We start from the raw sequence: 18430 nt of genomic DNA on the forward strand, positions 1-18430 counted from the left end.
AAAAAAAAAAAAAAAAAAAAAAAAAAAAAATTAATGAACAAAATAAAATAAATCACAGATCAGATTATATCCACCCACTCCCCCACCCCCCACCCTGCCTTGCCCCCTGCACATTCCCCTGCTTAAAACCTTACATGGGGCAGGGTCCGGTGGCACATGCCTGTAATCCCAACATTTTGGGAGGCTGAGGCGGGTGGACAGCTTGAGGTCAGGAGCCTGAGACCAGCCTGGCCAACATGGAGAAACCCCATCTCTACTAAAAATACAAAAGCTAGCCAGGCGTGGTGGTGTGTGCTTGTAATCCCAGCTACTCAGGGTGGAGTGGGGGAAATTGAGGCAGGAGACTCCCTTGAACCTGGGAGGCAGAGGTTGCAGTGAGCCAAGATTGTGCCACTGCACTCCAGCCTGGGGCCTGGGTGACAAAGTTAGACTCCATCTCAAAAAAAAAAAAAAAAGCTGGGTACGGTGGCTCACACCTGTAATCCCAGAACTTTGGGAGGCCGAGGCGGGTGGATCACAAGGTCAGGAGTTCAAGATCAGCTTGGTCAGCTTGTTGAAACCCTGTCTGTACTAAAAATACAAAAAACTAGCTGTGTGTGGTGGCAGGCACCTGTAGTCCCAGCTACTCGGGAGGCTGAGGCAGTAGGATTGCTTGAACCTGGCAGGCAGAGGGTGCATTGAGCCCAGACCAGCCACTGCAGTCCAGCCTGGGTTACAGAGCTAGACTCCATCTCAAAAAAAAAAGAAAAGAAAAAAAAAGCCCTTCCTCTGGTTTCCCAGTCTGATCAGGACTCCTTCCCTATGGCCTCCAAGAAAATGATCGCCATCATCCCCTGACTCACTCTCCCCACCCACTCACTGCCCTTCCTCTTTCAGCTGGCTGCAGCCATGCCCAAGGACCTGCTTTTGGTGTCTTCCACATCAGCTTTCACCCCAGGGATTTCAAATTCCAAACTGTCTTCCTTTGTTCCTCGTTTTTCCAACCTTGGCTCAAATGTCAGCTCCTCAGAGAGAGACCCAGGGTGACCAGCTCCTCCCGCTTTGAGAATTTCCCAGTCCTGGGAAACCCCTCAGTCTTGGGCCAAGCAGGATTGTTGGACATCCCAGGGAGATCATCTCTGGCTGCTCTAAGATAAGCGCCACCCACCCACTTCTCCCACCAAGTCACTACTGTATCACTTTTCCTACAGGCATGGGAATTTTATCTATTTATTTACACCTGTGTCCCTAGCACCTAGCAAATAGTAGGCTCTATCTATCTATCTATCTATTACATATATGTAATATATATATATTATTATTATTTTTTAGAGACAGGATCTTGCTCTGTCTACCAGGTGGGAGTTCAGTGGCACAATCATAGCTCACCGCAGCCTCAAACTCCTGAGCTCAAGCCATCCTCCCACTTCAGCCTCCTGAGCAGCTGGGACTATAGATGTGCACCACTGTGTCTGGCTATTAATTTATTATTTTATTTTATTTTTATAGAGGTAAGGTCTCACTATGTTGCCCAGGCTGGTCTTGAACTCCTGGCCTCAAACTATGCTTCTGTGTGAGCCTCTGCACTTGGATCTCAATAAATATTTTTGACTAAATTAATAATTGAATGAAAGGGACTGATTACTGTAGACCACTTAAGCTTAAAATTCTGTCACATGACCGGGCACAGTGGCTCATGCCTGTAATCCCAGCACTTTGGGAAGCCAAGGTGGGTGGATCACCTGAGGTCAGGAGTTTGAGACTAGCCCAGCCAACATGGTGAAACCCCATCTCTACTAAAAATACAAAACTTAGCCAGGTGTGTTGGCAGGCGCCTGTAATCCCACCTACTCTGGAGACTGAGACAGGAGAATGACTTGAACCCGGGAAGCGGAGGTTGCAGTGAGCCAAGATCATGCCACTGCATTCCAGCCTAGGTAACAGAGACTCTGCCTCCAAAAAAAAAAAAAAAAAAAATCCCATTAGAAGATGATGAAATCAATTTAGCAAATTATGGTCAACATTTTAATTAACATGAAACAGAACAGGAAGTATCAGAGTGCATTCAAGTATAATTTTGTTACTTTAAATGATACTTTATCATTTAAAGTATCATTTTATGATACTTTAGTTACAGTATCATTTCATGGTACTTCAGTTACAGTATCATTTGTTTTAGTTACAGATGTGTTTGTGTGGACTGAGACCCTAGGTAAAATATATTTCCTGTTGTATGCTGTGGTCAAAATGTTTGAAAACCCCCCATCAAGAGCATGGACTTTGGCACTAGACTACTAGGGTTCCGATCCCTCACAAGCTGTTTGACGCTGGGCAAATTCACTCATTCTTTCTGGGCCTCAGTTTCCTGATCTGAAAAATGGGGATAGGTAGGGCATAGTGGCTCACACCTGTATTCCCAGCACTTTTGGGAGGCCGAGGCTGGTGAATCACTTGAGGTCAGGAGTTCGAGACCAGCCTGCCCAACATGGTGAAACCTCCTCTCTACTAAAAATACAAAATTAGCTAGCGTGGTGGCATGTGCCTGTAAATCCCAGCTACTCAGGAGGCTGAGGCAGGAGAATCGCTTGAACCCGTGAGGCAGAGGTTGCAGTGCGCGGAGACTGCATCACTGCACTCCAGCCTGGGTGACATAACGAGATTCTGTTTCAAAAAAAGAAAAACAAAACAAAAAAACGGGGATAATGCCTAGCATCTTTCTAAAAATGTGATTGTAATATTAAGGAGTTTGCATATTTTAAAAATGCTTAGATCACTTTCTGGCACATAACAATTTATCAGCACTCACTCCTGTGATTTTTTTATTGAATGAATGAGGGCTGAAGCCTAATCTCCTGCCTTGATTTCAAAAAGTTTGAAAAAAGTACCAAGTTTTTTCTCCTATTGTTCCAGCCCCTTGTCTCCAATAACTATGTAAGTATACTTCTTTATTCTGTTTGCTATGTTCCCTCACTAGAATAAAAGCTCTATGAGAGTCTGTCTGTTTCAGTCCTACTCATGGCTGAAATCTACCAGCTTGAGAGAAAGGTGGTGAGTTTGGCAAACATTTTCTGTACAGAACCGTATAGTAAATATCTTAGGCTTTGCATGGGACAGGCCGTCTTTGTGCAGCTACTCCACTCCACCCCTTTCCAAACTGTTCCAAAAAGTGGGCGTGGCTGTGTTCCAATAAAACTTTATTTACAAATCCAAGCAGGTGGAATCAGACCCACACGCCACAGTTTGCCAACTTTTAAACTAGTTCAAAATACTGGACCCAATACGATAAAGTTGTCTCCTATCAAGTTCACATTTTACAAAACCTCCTTTTGATTGTTTCTTTTAACCATGTAAAAAATATATATATTTAAATTTTCAGCCGGTGGCCAGAGTTTGCTGACCCCTGATCAGAGTGGCCCCCTATGTTTCATATTCCTCCTGTGGAGTAAACGAAGTCCTTTGGGTCCCCTAAAACTAAACTTTCCGAAAACCCGCCACCAACCCCCGGCCCCGCGCGCTCCTGCCGTTTGCCAACCCTCCACGCCGTGCGCGCCTCCCGCCAAGACCCGCCCCGCTTAGCGGCGATTGGCCGGGCCTCGCCCTCTTTTGCACCGGGGAACGCCCCCTCCTTCTGACAGACTCTGCAGACAGCCAATGGGACGCCGTAAGGTCTCGCGCCACGCCTTCTTCGGGCCCGTTGGAGGCGGGCGTGGGCGGGCCGTTAGGGAGGCGGGGCGCGGAGCCTGGTAACCGTTGCCGGTAACAACGCCCCGCCCCGTCGGGCGGGCAGGCGGCGCGAGGCTGGCGGGCGGCGGGAGCCGGAGGAGGAGCGGCCGCCGCCGCCGCCACCGCCGCCGCCATAGAGACTGTAGCCGTGGAGACTGTTACTTACCAACGGGGACCAACACGCAGCAGCCGCTGCCGCCGCCGCGGGAGCTGCTGCCCGAACTCCCGGCCCGAACTCCAGGTGACCAATGCGACCGGCCCGGCCGGCGAGTGCGGGGGGCGGCGGGGACCCGGCTCGGGGGGCCGGGGGGCGGGCAGCACGTCCCCGCCACACACCCCAAACGTCCCGGGGCGCGCCCGCGGGACCCGCCTCCGCAACCCGGTCCCTCGCGCGCGGCAGAGTTTGGGGGGACCCTGGCGACTCTCCCACTTTCCCTGACCGAACGCGGGGGAAGTGCGGTGCCGTCGCCTCACTTTTTACAAAACTTCCTGAGGTTGGGACGTCCGGGGACCCCTTTCTCATGCTTACCCTCAAACTCGCTGAGTTGGGGGCGCCCCGGGAACGTTTCCCAGACTCCTCAAACTTCCTGAATTGAGGGCGCTGGGGGGTCCTCTTCTCAGTTTTACTCCCCAGATCTCTGAGTTAGGGGCACCCGAGGACCCCTCTTTTACTCATACCCTGAAAATCTCTGAATTAGGGGCACCTGGAGACCCTCTTCTCACTTTTACTCTCGAGAGTTTTACGACCCTTCTTTTACTCATGCCCTTCAACTCTCTGAATTGAGGGCACCTGGGCTCTCTTCTTTGCTCCCTAAATCTCCGAAATTGGGGTGACCCCAGAGCCCTTCTGTCACTCAGCCGCAAACTCCTTGCACTGGGGGGACCTCGAAGACTCCCCTCTCATCTTTACCCCAAATTCCTAGATTTGACTTGTCCCGGGAACCCCCTTTTTAATAGACTCCCAGACATACTGAATTTGGGGGCACCCCGAAACCCTTTTCTCATTCCTTAACTAAAAGCTGGTGCGTTTGCCCTGGGACGAACCCCTCCTGCCCTTCTCACCCTTTCATCCCAAACTCCCCGAGTGAGCTTCCCCGGGAACCATTTCTCACCTTTTCACCCCAAATCCTCGCGCTCTGGGCTCCTCGGACACCCCTTCCCCTTCTCCCTGAGACCTCACATTCCTGAGTTCGGGGGTTCGTGCGTCCGCCATTCCTTCCATGCCCTCCCCCAGGAATCCCCTCCGCAGCTCCCCTCTTAGGACTGATCTGGAAGGAAGAAAAGTTTCCCCAACGCAAGTGAAACTTTTTTTTCTTTTCGATTTATTATTTTGTTAAAGAACATAAACTCCTCGGTGGCATTTTCTCCCGAGGTTATGCGAATGCGTGCGTGTGTTTGTGGATTTAAACTCCACCCCCTGCACCCCCCAGCGCGCGCACGCGCGCGCGCACACACACACGCACAAGCACACACACCCTCACTCACTCAAATGCTCATTTCTTTCTTTTCCCCTCCCTCCGAGAAGCCGCCGCGCTCCCCCGCCACCAGCCTCAGGCTCCGTTCCTGTTGGTTTTCCTCGCTGCTCCGCTGGGAAAGTTGGGTTTCCCGATCCTAGTGGCTATTTCAAGGGCCCCCGGGAACCCCAAGCGCCCTGGCCATTCTGGCGGCTGCCGCGCGGTTCATCTTCCTATTTTAAACTCCTGGTTGTGCCGCAGGAATGGGGAAGGGAGAGGGCCGGATGGAGAGCGGGACCAGGGCGGGCTGCCTTACCCCCGCCCCCCAGGCCTCATTCGTAGGATGAGGATTGGGGTGTTGTTAATCTTGCGCCTCCCCGCAATCGTTTTCTTGCTTTGTCCTGTAAATGACCAGTGCAGGCTTTGACGAGTTCTTTTCCCTCTCAGTCAGCTTCATCTCTGCAGATCCAAAGCATCGAACCCTTGTACGCGCTTCATTCTCTGTTTAAACTAAGAGTCCCCCAACAAAGTAACAGTAGTAATAACCACACAAAGCAACAACAAAGACTTTTTAAAAATATTTTTTCCTGTACATATTGTTGACATGTATTTTATCTTTTTATGTCATGCCCTCATTGTTTGCTTATGGAAAGATCCTTACCTCCTGTCCTTCTGGATAAGGAGGAAAGGGGAGGGGCATCTGTGCTTTCTCCTGCTCCAGTTTAAAGACCTGAACTGATTGTAAAGTAACCTTAGAAATGGCAACTCACCTACTGTCACCAGAGAAGAGTTCACAGTAACCTCTCCTATGAAAAGAATTTAAGTTCTTGAATCACCAGTGCTTTTTCATCAACAGGTGTGGTATGGAAGGGAGCTTATAATGTATGATGGGAAAGATCACTGGTTCTGTGATTCTGTGACAGTTCAACGGACTTGGGTTCAGAACGAGTTCTGAAATAGTTTGCCCCTGCAGGAAAAGCAATACTGAATTATTTTAGTTCTTTAGGTTCATTCTTATAAACCACTGAATCTGAGAAGAGAGAGACAGAATTATTAATTACCTCAATAACAGGACAAGTTATTTGAAATTACTTAATACTTGCTTTCTGCATAAAGGGCACACATTACCTTAATGTATATGTGATGATATTACTCATCTTTCAACACTGTTTATTACTGAAGTACTGTTAAGGATGGTTCTATTCACCAGAAATGTAGGTGCCGAAGAATCGTTTATTTGGGTTTTATTCCTTAGATCTAATTGTTTAGTTTTATGTTAGAGTTATAATTAATTAGCATATTAAATTCGCTTAACTTTAATATAATGGAGTCAAAATTTTAAATGCAACTGTGGATTTTTTTTTTTTTTTTTTTGAGACAGGTTCTCACTCTGTCACTCAGGCTGGGCTGGAGTGCAGTGTTGTGATCTCAGCTCACCGCAACATCTGCCTCCCAGCCTTAAGCAATTCTCCTGCAACAGCCTCCTGAGTAGCCGGGATTACACGCGTGTGCCACCACATTGGGCTAATTTTTGTGTTTTTTTTTTTTTGGAGACGGAGTTTCGCTCTTGTTACCCAGGCTGGAGTGCAATGGCGGGATCTCGGCTCACCGCAACCTCCGCCTCCTGGGTTCAGGCAATTCTCCTGCCTCAGCCTCCTGAGTAGCTGGGATTACAGGCACGTGCCACCATGCCCAGCTAATTTTTTGTACTTTTAGTAGAGACGGGGTTTCACCATGTTGACCAGGATGGTCTCGATCTCTTGACCTCGTGATCCACCCGCCTCGGCCTCCCAAAGTGCTGGGATTACAAGCGTGAGCCACCGCGCCCGGCCAATTTTTGTGTTTTTAGTGGAGACGGGGTTTCGCCCTGTTGGCCAGGCTGGTCTCTAATTCCTGACCTCAAGTGATCTGCCTGCGATGGCCTCCCAAAGTGCTGGGATTACAGGCGTGAGCCACCGTACCCAGCCTCTGAGCCTGTGGATTTTTATGGTAGCTAGTGATTATTTTGCTCATAAACTTCTGGGGCAGAAGAAATCATATCTTGTAGTGTATATTTATTTCTAAAGTTAATAGCTGTTTATAAAATATTTAAATATTTTGGCTGGGCACTGTGGCTCATGCCTGTAATCCCAGCACTTTGGGATGCCAAGGCGAGTAGATCACCTGAGGTCGGGAGTTCAAGACCAGCCTGACCGACATGGAGAAACCTCATGTCTACTAAAAATACAAAATTAGCTGGGTGTGGTGGCACATGCCTGTAATCCCAGCTACTTGGGAGGCTGAGGCAGGAGAATTGCTTGAACCTAGGGGGCGGAAGGTGCAGTGAGCAGAGACCTTGCCGTTGTACTCAAGTTTGGCAAGAAGAGCAAAACTCCATCTCCAAAAAACAAAAATAATAAAATAAATAAATATAAATATTTAAAAAATATATATTAAAATATTAAAACATGGATATAAAATATATTTATTTTATCTTAAAATATTTATGTTTAAATATAAAATTTATAATATAAATACATTTTAAATATAAAACAAATATATTTAAATATTTACAAACATTGAAACAGTATGCTCCCATATGCATACCCACTTACTTGTAAAATATGAAACTTTTGAAAAGCAAAGGGATGTTCTCGTCTTGCTTGTCAGGACACTCATTAAACTAGAGGGGAGAGAATGCGAGTCTGGGGTCCTATATCTGAAACTACAGGTTCAGGGCACTCCAGCTAAAGACAGCCGTATTTCTGCACTGAACTATATGAATATTCACACAAAGTGTGGATGAGAAGGACCATAAGTAACCTCATGTCAGTCCAGGCCAGCTTTTGTCACCAAGTGAGTCCATGCCAAATTTACAAAAAAACTGTCAGTTTTCAGAGTTTACTGGATTTCAGTATTTGTGGGCTTACGTATTTTTTTAAAAGATGTTTTGACTCCCTCTCTAGAATTGATATGGCAATTCGCTCCTCTGCTGGTCGTGTTCTCATGTTCTATCATGTAGACATATGCCTGGCATAGTGAAAGGTCTTATTTTTTTGGATGGATGGATGGATGGATGGGCAGGCCGATGGAATATATGCTGGGAATTAGAGAGAAAACTGAAAACCACCTACTTGCTTCCTGGAAACTCTAAGATCAGCAAAGGAATTCTCATAGGAAAGAAATATACCTGAAGACCCAGAATGAAGAGGGTGAAAGGGATGAGGGTAGGTGAAGGAAGAGTAGGAAAAGGGCCAGAGAGAGACCCTCACAGGTCTAGAGGGAACTGGAGCCTGGGAAGCTCCAGACTGGCTTAGGATTCTAAGGTCTCTGCAGAAAACATCTATCCAGCTGCCTGCTGGGCACATCCACATGGATTCTGATAAGCACCTTAAACTCAAGGTGGCCAACCTGAGCCTGTCATAGTCCCTCCAAATCTACTCCTCCCAAAGCACCCCCCCAGCTCCTTAGTAAATATCAACTCAATTCTCCCCATTTTTCAGACTAAACCTTGACATTGTCCTTGACTACTCTCTCCCAAGGAAATCCTGTTGACTCCACCTTCAGTAGTTACTCACAACCTGACCATACCTTGCTACCTCCACTGCCAGCGCCTCTGATCCAAGCCCCTCTGGTCCAAGCTAGAAGCCCAGATGGCTCCACCACGGGTGCTCAGCAGTCTCTCCTCAGCCCAGCAGCCAGATGGGGCCTGTTAACCCTGGGGGAGGGGTGTCATGTTAAATCTTATTTTATATTCCTCAGGTTGAAACCCTCTGATGGTTCTCATCTCAGCTGGAGCAAAAGCCAGTCACCCCTGATTCTGCTTTCCACCAAGCCTAATACTCCTTTGACCTCATCAGGAACCTAGGTCCCTTCCCCTCACTGTAATTCCACCCTGCTGGGCCCCGCAAGCTCCTTCCACCTCTGCCTGGAAAGCCCTTTGCCCAGGTATTTGGAGGGCTGCCTCCCCGACTTTTTTCAGGCCTTTTCTCAAATGTCACTAGGCCACCCACTTGCGAATGGGTGCTCTCAGCTTCTTCCCTGCTTTCCCTCTCTCCTTAGCATTTATTCCTATTTAACACACCATAAGTTATAAATATCTATTTTATATTACCATCCTCTTGTTAAAATGTCTGCTCCGTAAGGGGAGGAACTTCTATCTGTTTTATTAATTTCTATATCCTCAGGGCTGAGAATAATTTTAGTGCTGAGTAGGCAATTGAAAACTATTTGTGAAATGAATGAATAAATAGTTTCCTTGACACTTATGGGGAAAGCATATGTAGAAATGAAGAGTTGGGAGCTGCACCAGATGTGATGGCTCACACCAGCTACCTGGGAGGCTAGGGCAGGAGGATCGCTTGAGCCTAGGAGTTTGAGATTAGCCTGGGCAACATAGTGAGACCCTGTCCCTAAAAAAAAGTTTTTTTTAAAATTAAGAATTGCTCATAGACACCTTAAGCTCTTATTGCCATCTCTGAGAGTCAGTAGAGCTCAAATTGGATGAACTTGGATGAATGGAGACAGGGGAAAGAGGAAAGGAAAATTGCAGGGTGCAGTAGTGCTGGGTGTTGTAGACCAGGGCTTTGGGGCATAGCAGAGAAAGGGTTAAATTGTGGCGCCACCGTTTATTAGCTTAGTGGCTCTGGGGCAAGGTTTGAAATCTGTGAAATTGATAATAATAGCTTGTGTGGTTGCTATATTAGAAATAATTTCTGTAAGCTGTTTAGCACAGGAGCTGGCGTCTAGTAGGTGCTCAGAGAAAAGTAACTGTTGTTGTTGTTGTTATTATTATTAGACTGAAGCAAATAAGTAAGTGACCTGGGATGATGAGTTTTTTATTGTGGTTTCCTGGCCAGTACCAAATGCGAAGGAGGCTTTTAGTAAATACATCTGGCTTGATTGAGTGGTCAGGCCTTACGCTGTCTGTTTTAGGATAGGAAATGCCCTTGAATTAACCTAGAAACTCATGGTACTAATATGTCACTCTGTAAGCATAGGTGCTTTGTAAGAACAGACAACATGAGAAGTCGCTTGGAGTCCTACATCTTGGTTTCGGCATGGGCCCCTCTGAGATGACTCCCCAGCATCACACTTGTGATGGGCTTTGGGGGGTGGCCAGCTCTACAGATGAGAACATTTTAAAACTGGTTTCCCTTCTCTGTTATCACTGGCTCTTGGATGCCAACACATTTGGAGACTGGAATTGAGCCACTTGGAGCCGAGAACTGGCCTCGTCTTCGTGCCAGGACTTGAGTTGGGCCCTTAGGAGCAGACAGCCCGGCCTTGCTGCACCTCCGTTGTTTTTTCCTGAAAGTGCATTCCTGTTTTATGATACATAGGTCTTACGTGTTTCAAATCCTGTTGTATGCCCTGGCAATTCCTTACAATTTTTGATGTTTGTGAATTCCAAGACTTTCTAAATAAAAATACAGTTGACTTGCCACTGCCTGTAGATGATACATACAGCAGATAGATTTTAAATGCTGTCAATCAATTTACACCTGCTAGAGTCTGTGTTTTAAAGTGGAGTAAAAGCTGAAAAGCCATTACAAATATATAGAGCTTACATGTAATGGTTCAAAATAGTGATTATTTGTCATTTATTATATGATGAAGCCCAGATATGCTATATATGGTGAACCTATTTTACTAAGGTCTCTGCAGTTATTTTGGACATGTGCACGCCTGTCTCCTGTGTTTGTGCATATGTTTGAGACGGGGGTGGGTAATTAATAATAAGAAACTTCTTTTTTTTTTATTTTTTTTAAGAGATGAGGTCTTGCTCTGTTGTCCAGGCTGCAGTGCAGCCTCAAACTCCTGGGCTCAAGCAGTCCTCCTACCTCAGCGTCCCAAGTAGCTGAGATTATAGGTGTGAGCCACTGTGCCTGGCCATCAGAGGCTTCTTACATTTGAACTTGGCTGAACAATTGAACTGTAGAGACAACAAAGCAAGGCCGTGTGATGCTGACGGGGCTCCTGGTGTCCAGGAGTTTTTAAGGAGGTGAGACTGAAATGAGAAGGAGGAACCAGCACTGTGGGGTTCAGAAGGAAGAGCCTTCCCGGCAGGTGACAACAAGTGCAAAGGTCCTGCAGTTGTGTGGCTGATGCCTGGCAAGCAAAGCAAGGAGAGGCAGAAGAGGCAGGGGCAACCTGCAGGGCGTTGGAGGCCATGGCAAAGTTTGGATGCTATTCTAAGTATAATAAACTGGATCATCGGTAGGATTAACGTCAGCCTGTAGCCGTCGTATCAAACCGTCCAGTCATTTACTGGAAGACCTGCTTTTCAGACTCCTGACATTTGTTCATCATTCATTCATACATTCTTCATTCATTCATCCTTCACTGATTTATTCGTTGCCTTCTTTGAGTAAAGTACTATCCTATCAGTTTACAAAGATCAAAGACCAACAAGGAAGAGGAGTCAGTATCAAATAGGCTTTGCTAGATGTTTCTACAGGGCACAGAGGGCAGACAGAGTGGGGAGGCCAGCTCTCCCTGGAGCTGAGGAAAGGTCTGAAAAGAGAGTGTGGACCTGAACTGCATCTTGAGAATGGTGTTCTGCAGGCAGCCGGTGGGGAGAGGGGTGTGGCCATGTTTTCAAGAACCTGCAAGCAGTTTCTAGTGGTTGAGTGCAGGGTCCAGGAGAGATTAGGCTAGAGAGAAGGACGGAGGGCACTTTGGAGGGCCTTTGTCTAAGCAGGTATCAGCAAACTATGCCCATGGGCCAAATCCAGCCTGTGGCCTGTTTTTGTAAGTAAAGTTTTATTGGCACACAGCCACGCCCATTTCACTTCCATGTTGTCTATCTCTGGCAGCTTTTGCACAGCAAGGAGTATTTGCACGGTTGAGTATTTTAGAAAGAAACAGAATGTGACCCACAAAGCCTAAAATATTTCCTGTCCGGTCCTTTATAGGAAAAGTTTGTCAACCCCTGGCTAGACAAACAGGACTTGTCCCCCTGGTGCTGGGCTGAGACGCTTGTGGCGATGCAGGTCTGTGATCAGACAGGCTTCTAGTAGATGCATCGGAAGGCTTGGAGTCTGGAGGTAGCAAATGCGTAGGCGACTATTGCCATAGTCCAGGGGAAGGTGACAAGGGCCTGCCCTAAATCAACAACCAAGGAATGGTGAGGAAGACAGAGCTTTGAGGGTTTCTGGGGCTTCATGAAAGTCTGGGCACTCACTGTAGGGTGAAGGGAGGGAAGAGCCAAGTATTCCCAGGTGTCTGACTTTAGGAACTGGGCAGAACATGACAGGTCAATGAGTTAGGGAACATGGAAGAAATTGGTTTGAAGGGGAGGGGGTTAATGAGTCCAGTTTTGTGCTCGGAGAGTTTGAGTGGGACAGCTTTCCAGGAGGCAGCTAGGTTTTGGGGTCCGGAACTGAAGATTGGTTCAGGCTGGAGGTGAGGATTTGGGAGTATCGGCATATAATTGTTCATTTTGGTTGTGGAAATGGATAAGGTCACCCCAAAAAGAGGGTGGAGAGTAAGAAGAGAAGGCCAAGGACAGAGCCATAGAAATTCAAGGAGCAGGAAACCAAGAAGGAACCAACAGGGGAAGTTCATTTTGATTTTGGTTTTAATTGTGGTAAAATAGACATAACATAAAATTTACCATTTTAACTGTGCTTAAGTGCACAATTCAGTGGCATTAAGTACATGCACACTGTTGTGCAACCATCGCCACCATCATCTCCAAACGTTCTCGTCTTTGCAAACAAAAACTCCGTCCCCATTAAACACTAACTCCCATTTCCCCTGCCCAGGTCCTGGCACCCATCATTCTACTGTGTGTCTCCATGAATCTGATGACTATTCCCCATATAAGTGGAATCATATAGTACTTGTGTTTCTGCGACTGGTTTACTCCATTTAGCACAGTGTCTTCAAGGCTCATCCATGCTGTAGCATGCATCAGGATTTCCTTACTTTTTAAGGCTAAAGAATATTCCATTGCATGGATATGCCACGTTGTGTTTACCCATTCATCCATGGATGAACACTTGGGTGGTTTCCACCTTTCAGACCATGCTAAGCAGAGATCTTGAAGGGACTCTTACATGGAGGGAGAACCTGGACAGAGGCTCAAAAGGCAGAGGAGGAAGTAACCTCATGAACTGAGCACCATGAAGAGTGAGATCCAGCGGCAACCAGAAAGATTAGATTTGCACAAACCCCGTGGGAAAAAGGATTGGGTCCCCACAGAAAGGCAGAAGGCTTGACCCATGAGCTCCTGTCTCCTGGAAAACTGTTGAAATTATACCAATGATATAGAAGTCCATTCCTAAAGCTGCAACAGCACTTAATTATGCTTTTTTAAAAAATGCAAACTGTTTATCTTTTAGAAACTTTGCCATGTTTCCAAGGATAGATTTCTGTCCAAAAGGTGATCTGTGGGGAAAGGCCTTAGAAGTTGTTTCCAAAAAAATTACCAGCCCACAAAAATGTATGCGGGCTCCACCCAGGCCAATGGAAACCCAAAGAAAATAACACAAAGGTCTTTTTCCCACCTCTCCTGTCCGTCTCAGAATATGTACAGACAGATGTAGCCTGCCTTGAGAAAAAATATATTTGGAATTCCAGACCCACTGAAACCAGATTAAAGGATGTGCTTCTGGTTTTAAAAGGAACTATTCATTTTCTAGAAGAATTCACCCTACTAGGGACTTCAGAGAGGAGCTCTCTGGGGTCTCCATCCATTTATTCAGGAAATATTTGTGGGCCTGAAATACCAAACATCTGAGGAGCTTATAATTAGTTAAGCATTTACGTGTGTTAATATATCATCACGTGGAAAGTTGAGAGGGGAGAAGGCACTAGACACATTTAAAATTGTTAGAAACCACTGGCAAGTGATATTCACACCCTAAGTTAAAAACAGAATATATTTCAGGAGGAAATCTTTTGTGTAAATCCTGGTATTTTTACCACAGACCCTTAAAATGACAGACGCAGGTGAGTAGAGATTATTTCTGGAAGTGTATATGATTCAATTAATTGCCAGCCTTGGTTCACACTGATGATTGTGCTCATCTGAGAGACTTAGCATGCAAAAGAAAAGACTTATCAATGTGCAGTTACTTAACTTAACGAACTGTGAGGTGGTAGAGTCAGCGTGGGCCGCAACATGGCGCCTCCCACCTAGACTTCCGGTCCGGAAACTTCCGCCTTCCTCCCATTTACATGGGCCTACACGAGCCCACTTCTCTTATTCTAGTTCTAGTAGCTGCCAGAGTCTTTCCTTCTTACTGGAAGTAGCCCTCCTCTCCTGTTACAGAGGCCTTCGGGTCACTGCCAAAGCCTGCTCCCTAATCACTTCCGAACTGTCTCCTTGCGGCTCCTTGCACAGACCTTGGGTTCCTTTGTCTCTGAATTCTTACTAATTTCTTCGTCTTCTCCCACTCACCTTGTCACGGCTCTTTGAGCTACAAGGCACTTTCTCACTACTTTTGTTAGCCAGACGGACAAACTGCTCCCTCCCCTTTGTTGTAACCACGAATTCAAGGCTTCCTTGAGGCCAGCGCCATCTCCCTTGTCGTTGCCTCCCTTTCACTACTCCAGATGAGCTTGCCATACTTTAAACCGGTCTTATACTTCCTTATCCCCTCTCTCTGCAATGTCATTTCTACTGAAGAAAGTCCTACTGCTCCCTCAAGACCTTTCTCTAATGCCCTCTTGCCATGGTATTAGAGATTTTCATTGGGGAGCTAAGTTGAAGAATATAAACTAAAGCTGGGTCTCTACCATGCACTATTGACATTTGGGGCCAGTTTATTCTTAGTTGGGGAGACTCCTCTGTCCACTCTAGGGTGTGGAGCAGCCTCCCAGGCCTCTGTCTGCCAAAAGCACACTCCCCCTTCCCCAAGTGGTGACAACCAACTATTTCCAGAGATTGCCAGATGTCCTGAGGTGGGAGCGAGGGTGAACAGAATTGCCCTCCCCTCCCCCGTTGGGGGCTGCTGGAGTAATCAACCAAAAGTGGCAAGGACTGCAGGCAAATTGTCCCAGCACTTAGATTTAGCATTGCAAGGCCACTTCGACAGGTGGTAGTGATTTGTGTGTCTCATTTCCTATTTTTGATTGTGACAAGGTTCTGGAGGATAGAGACAGCTACCCCTGCCACAATTCCCACGGGCCATTTTACATATTTAACACACGAGTGAGGGCTTCATATTTAACACGTGAGTGAATGAAACACATGAGCCCAAGTGCTCTTCAGGACTGTGAGGCCTACATCAAAATGGTAACCTTCAGTTCTAACAACAACAACAAAAAAATCATGCACCCTGTGCCTGAAATCCAATAGCCTTCAAACTCCATGTTTTCAATTCAGTCTCAATTAACATTCCAGCTCTTTCAATATGTACTTTTCCTTAACTAAATCTCAAAAGAAATTTTAATCAAAGACCCCTACTGTTAATTAATTTCCCTTTTTACCCAGCCAAAATTGCAAATGAAGTTCTTTTCCAGAAAGTTCGGGCAGTGGGGGCAGTTTTCTAACAGAGCTGCTGCTGGGTCTCATTGCTAGGAGCTGAGTACACAGTGGAGAATGTGAAATGCCGATTTCTATGTCCCAGCCCATTGCAGTGGCTTGATTTTTTTCTCTTGTTTTGCTTTGGAACTTCGCAAAGATTTCACTCTGTTAAAAAGTCAATTTGGAACAAATATAGAGCTGTTTATGTCTATTAGAATTGTTTCAGCAACGAAATGTGGCACTCAGCATTTGTTGAACCAGTGAATTCTCCGTTTTGCTCTGAGGAAAGCAAGGTTATAGGGCAAGTTGTATTTTAACCCTTAGCTTTTTTTGTGGTTCAAACAATTTGTGAAAGATTTGAAAGCTCCAGACACTTGGGGTCACCCCAAGAAATCAGCCCTGGGCCACAAGCAGTGGCAGAGGAAGCAATTACAGAGAATTAACAAGAGTTACATAAAATTTACTCACTTTGTAGGCAAATATTTCTAACCTTGGCTGCCTTTCTTAAAGATCTGTTTCCCCAGCTTTGTTCTCCAGCTCAAAAGCATTTCCTAACACCTGGATCTGCTACCACTGGGCAGAGGACTGCCAAAGCGGAGTCCTCTTTTTTTCCAGTTCTTTTTTAGGCCTTCTCGTAGGCTGAGGAGAAAGTCTCTCGTGGGTGTTAAGGTATCTTTAACCCCTCTCTTAGAGTCTTGACCTCTCCTGTTTAATGAAGAACAGACTTCAAAACTCAAGAGCTGAGTGTTAAAGAAAAATAGCAAATGGTAGTATTGGTGGTCCTGGAATGTGCTAAAACCAACAAAGAGACACTGACTCAAGATCATTGCCCAGGTGGCTCTGATGAACTTGATGAAATTGCATCTCGCTGAAGTCTCTCTTTATCTTGCAGCCTCTTCACAGGTGTTATTATCAGCCAAGCACCTGCTGCATTGCCACCGTGCTGGGAGAGCCCCCATTTTCAAGTTCTCACAGTGTAGCCCCGAATTTCTAGTTAGACTAGTAACAGTTCTCATCAGGAAGAGAGATCGTTTTTAATGCAGGTCAAAAAAACCACTTACAGAGGCAGGGATAAGCTTCATGGGTAGCAAAGTTCTTAATTGTTTGCAAATAGACACTCTGAAATAATTATACATTTAGTTGTCTGGTTACAAAGGTCATAATAAATAATGTGTGACATCATTTATCGAGTTATTTGCCTTCTCTATCTATTTAAGAATGCTCAGTGCTGTGTAATAGCATTTTTGATTCTTGTATAAAAACAAAGGAGGGTTTTTCAAGAACAGCGGAGAGTGGTATGTTGGCCACAGAATCAAGCAAATGGGCAGAAAGTCAGTCCAGAGTAGCCAGACCTTAAAAGCAGCGCCTGTTAGATCACAAGGTTATGTCTTCAAAATAAAGAGAACCTGGCATGGTGACTCATGCCTGTAATCCCAACACTTTGGGAGGCTGAGACAGGAGGATAGCTTGAGGCCAGGAATTCAAGGCCAGCTTCAACAACATAACAAGACTCTATGTCTCTGCACACATAAAAAATTAGCTGGGCCTGGTGGTGCACACTTGAAGTCCCAGCTACTTGGGAGGCTGAGGTGGAAGGATCACTTGAGCCCAGGAGTTGGAGGCTGTAGTGAGCCATGTTCACACCACTGCACTCCAGCCTGGGTGCTGGCGCAAGACCTGTCTCTAAAATAATAATAATAAATTAATAACAGGCCGGGCATGGTGGCTCACACCTGTAATTCCAGCACTTTGGGAAGCCGAGGCGGGTGGATCATGAGATCAGGAGTTCAAGACCAGCCTGGCTAACATGGTAAAACCCCATCTCTACTAAAAATACAAAAATTAGCCTGGCATGGTGGTGAGTGCCTGTAATCCCAGCTGCTCCGGAGGCTGAGGCAGAGAATTGCTTGAACCCAGGAGGCAGAGGTTGCAGTGAGCCGAGATCACGCCACTGTACTCCTGCCTGGGCGACAGAGCGAGATTCTGTCTCGAAAATATAAATAAGAGTTGCCCTGATATTATCCATGAGCACCTACTATGTGCCTGGTGCGTTACATGTGTTCTAATCCTTGCAAAAGCCTGGCAGAATTGGAACGATAATCACACCCTCAGAAGGGTAAAGATGTTTTAATGCACGTCTCAGTCTCTTGGGCAGGTAGCTGAGGAATCTTTCCTGCAGCTAAACTCCACTCAGAGTTTTTTGCTTCAGAAAGCGCTGGGCCCAGGGTCCAGGAAGAAAGGCAAGGCCCCAAAAGAAAGAGACATGTGTGGCCATTGGATCCCCACCTGGGCACCCTGCTCTTGCCGGAAACCTGAGCAGCGTGGACCCCTCGTTCTTCCTCCCGGGGTCTAGTCCGAGACTACAGATGGAGGTGTCTCCTCTGTTGCCCAGTGTTAAAGGCTGGGTCTCCTCCCCACTCTCCTTCACCTCCACTAACCCACTGCCCTCTTTTCTCCTCGCTACTTCCCATAGGTCCCACCACCCAAATTGGTCTTGTATTGATTCTTTCCTTTCGATTTCTGATTTTACTGTTCTAATTCAGACCCTCTAATTCAGTACTATTAAAGTAAACTTCTGATTTCTTCCTTTAGATGAAGGGTATGGCGTGGGTCCTCTTGTTCCATGTTCTTCCAAATCTGCTGCTTCTAGCTGCCCTCAGCAATGGCCTTAAGACGGTGGGGGACCCTGGGAGGGGAGAGCACATGATATTGTGAAACATCGTGGAATACCATGAGTGCATTGAATTAAATCATGTGAACTCAGAACATTTTATTAATGCAACGTGATTAAATTATAAGAAATGAGAGTGTACAGTAT

General features: G+C 46.2%; 1 protein-coding gene across 5 annotated transcripts in view; it reads left to right on the forward strand.

The window, feature by feature from the left end:
* Positions 1 to 3679: 3679 nt before the first annotated feature.
* The window catches only part of RFX2 (regulatory factor X2), a 117183-nt gene continuing 102432 nt past the window's right edge, over positions 3680 to 18430 (forward strand). For 2 of the 5 annotated variants that reach the window (XM_017528328.1, XM_017528332.2), the window contains exon 1: positions 3680 to 3943. The gene's annotated coding sequence lies outside the window, so the exon portion shown is untranslated. The remainder of the gene's footprint in view (positions 3944 to 18430) is intronic. The other 3 variants (XM_037738393.1, XM_037738394.1, XM_017528331.2) reach the window with 2 other exon arrangements.

The sequence above is a fragment of the Cebus imitator genome, unplaced genomic scaffold, assembly GCF_001604975.1.
Source record: "Cebus imitator isolate Cc_AM_T3 unplaced genomic scaffold, Cebus_imitator-1.0 Scaffold53, whole genome shotgun sequence".
Classification (NCBI taxonomy): domain Eukaryota; kingdom Metazoa; phylum Chordata; class Mammalia; order Primates; family Cebidae; genus Cebus; species Cebus imitator.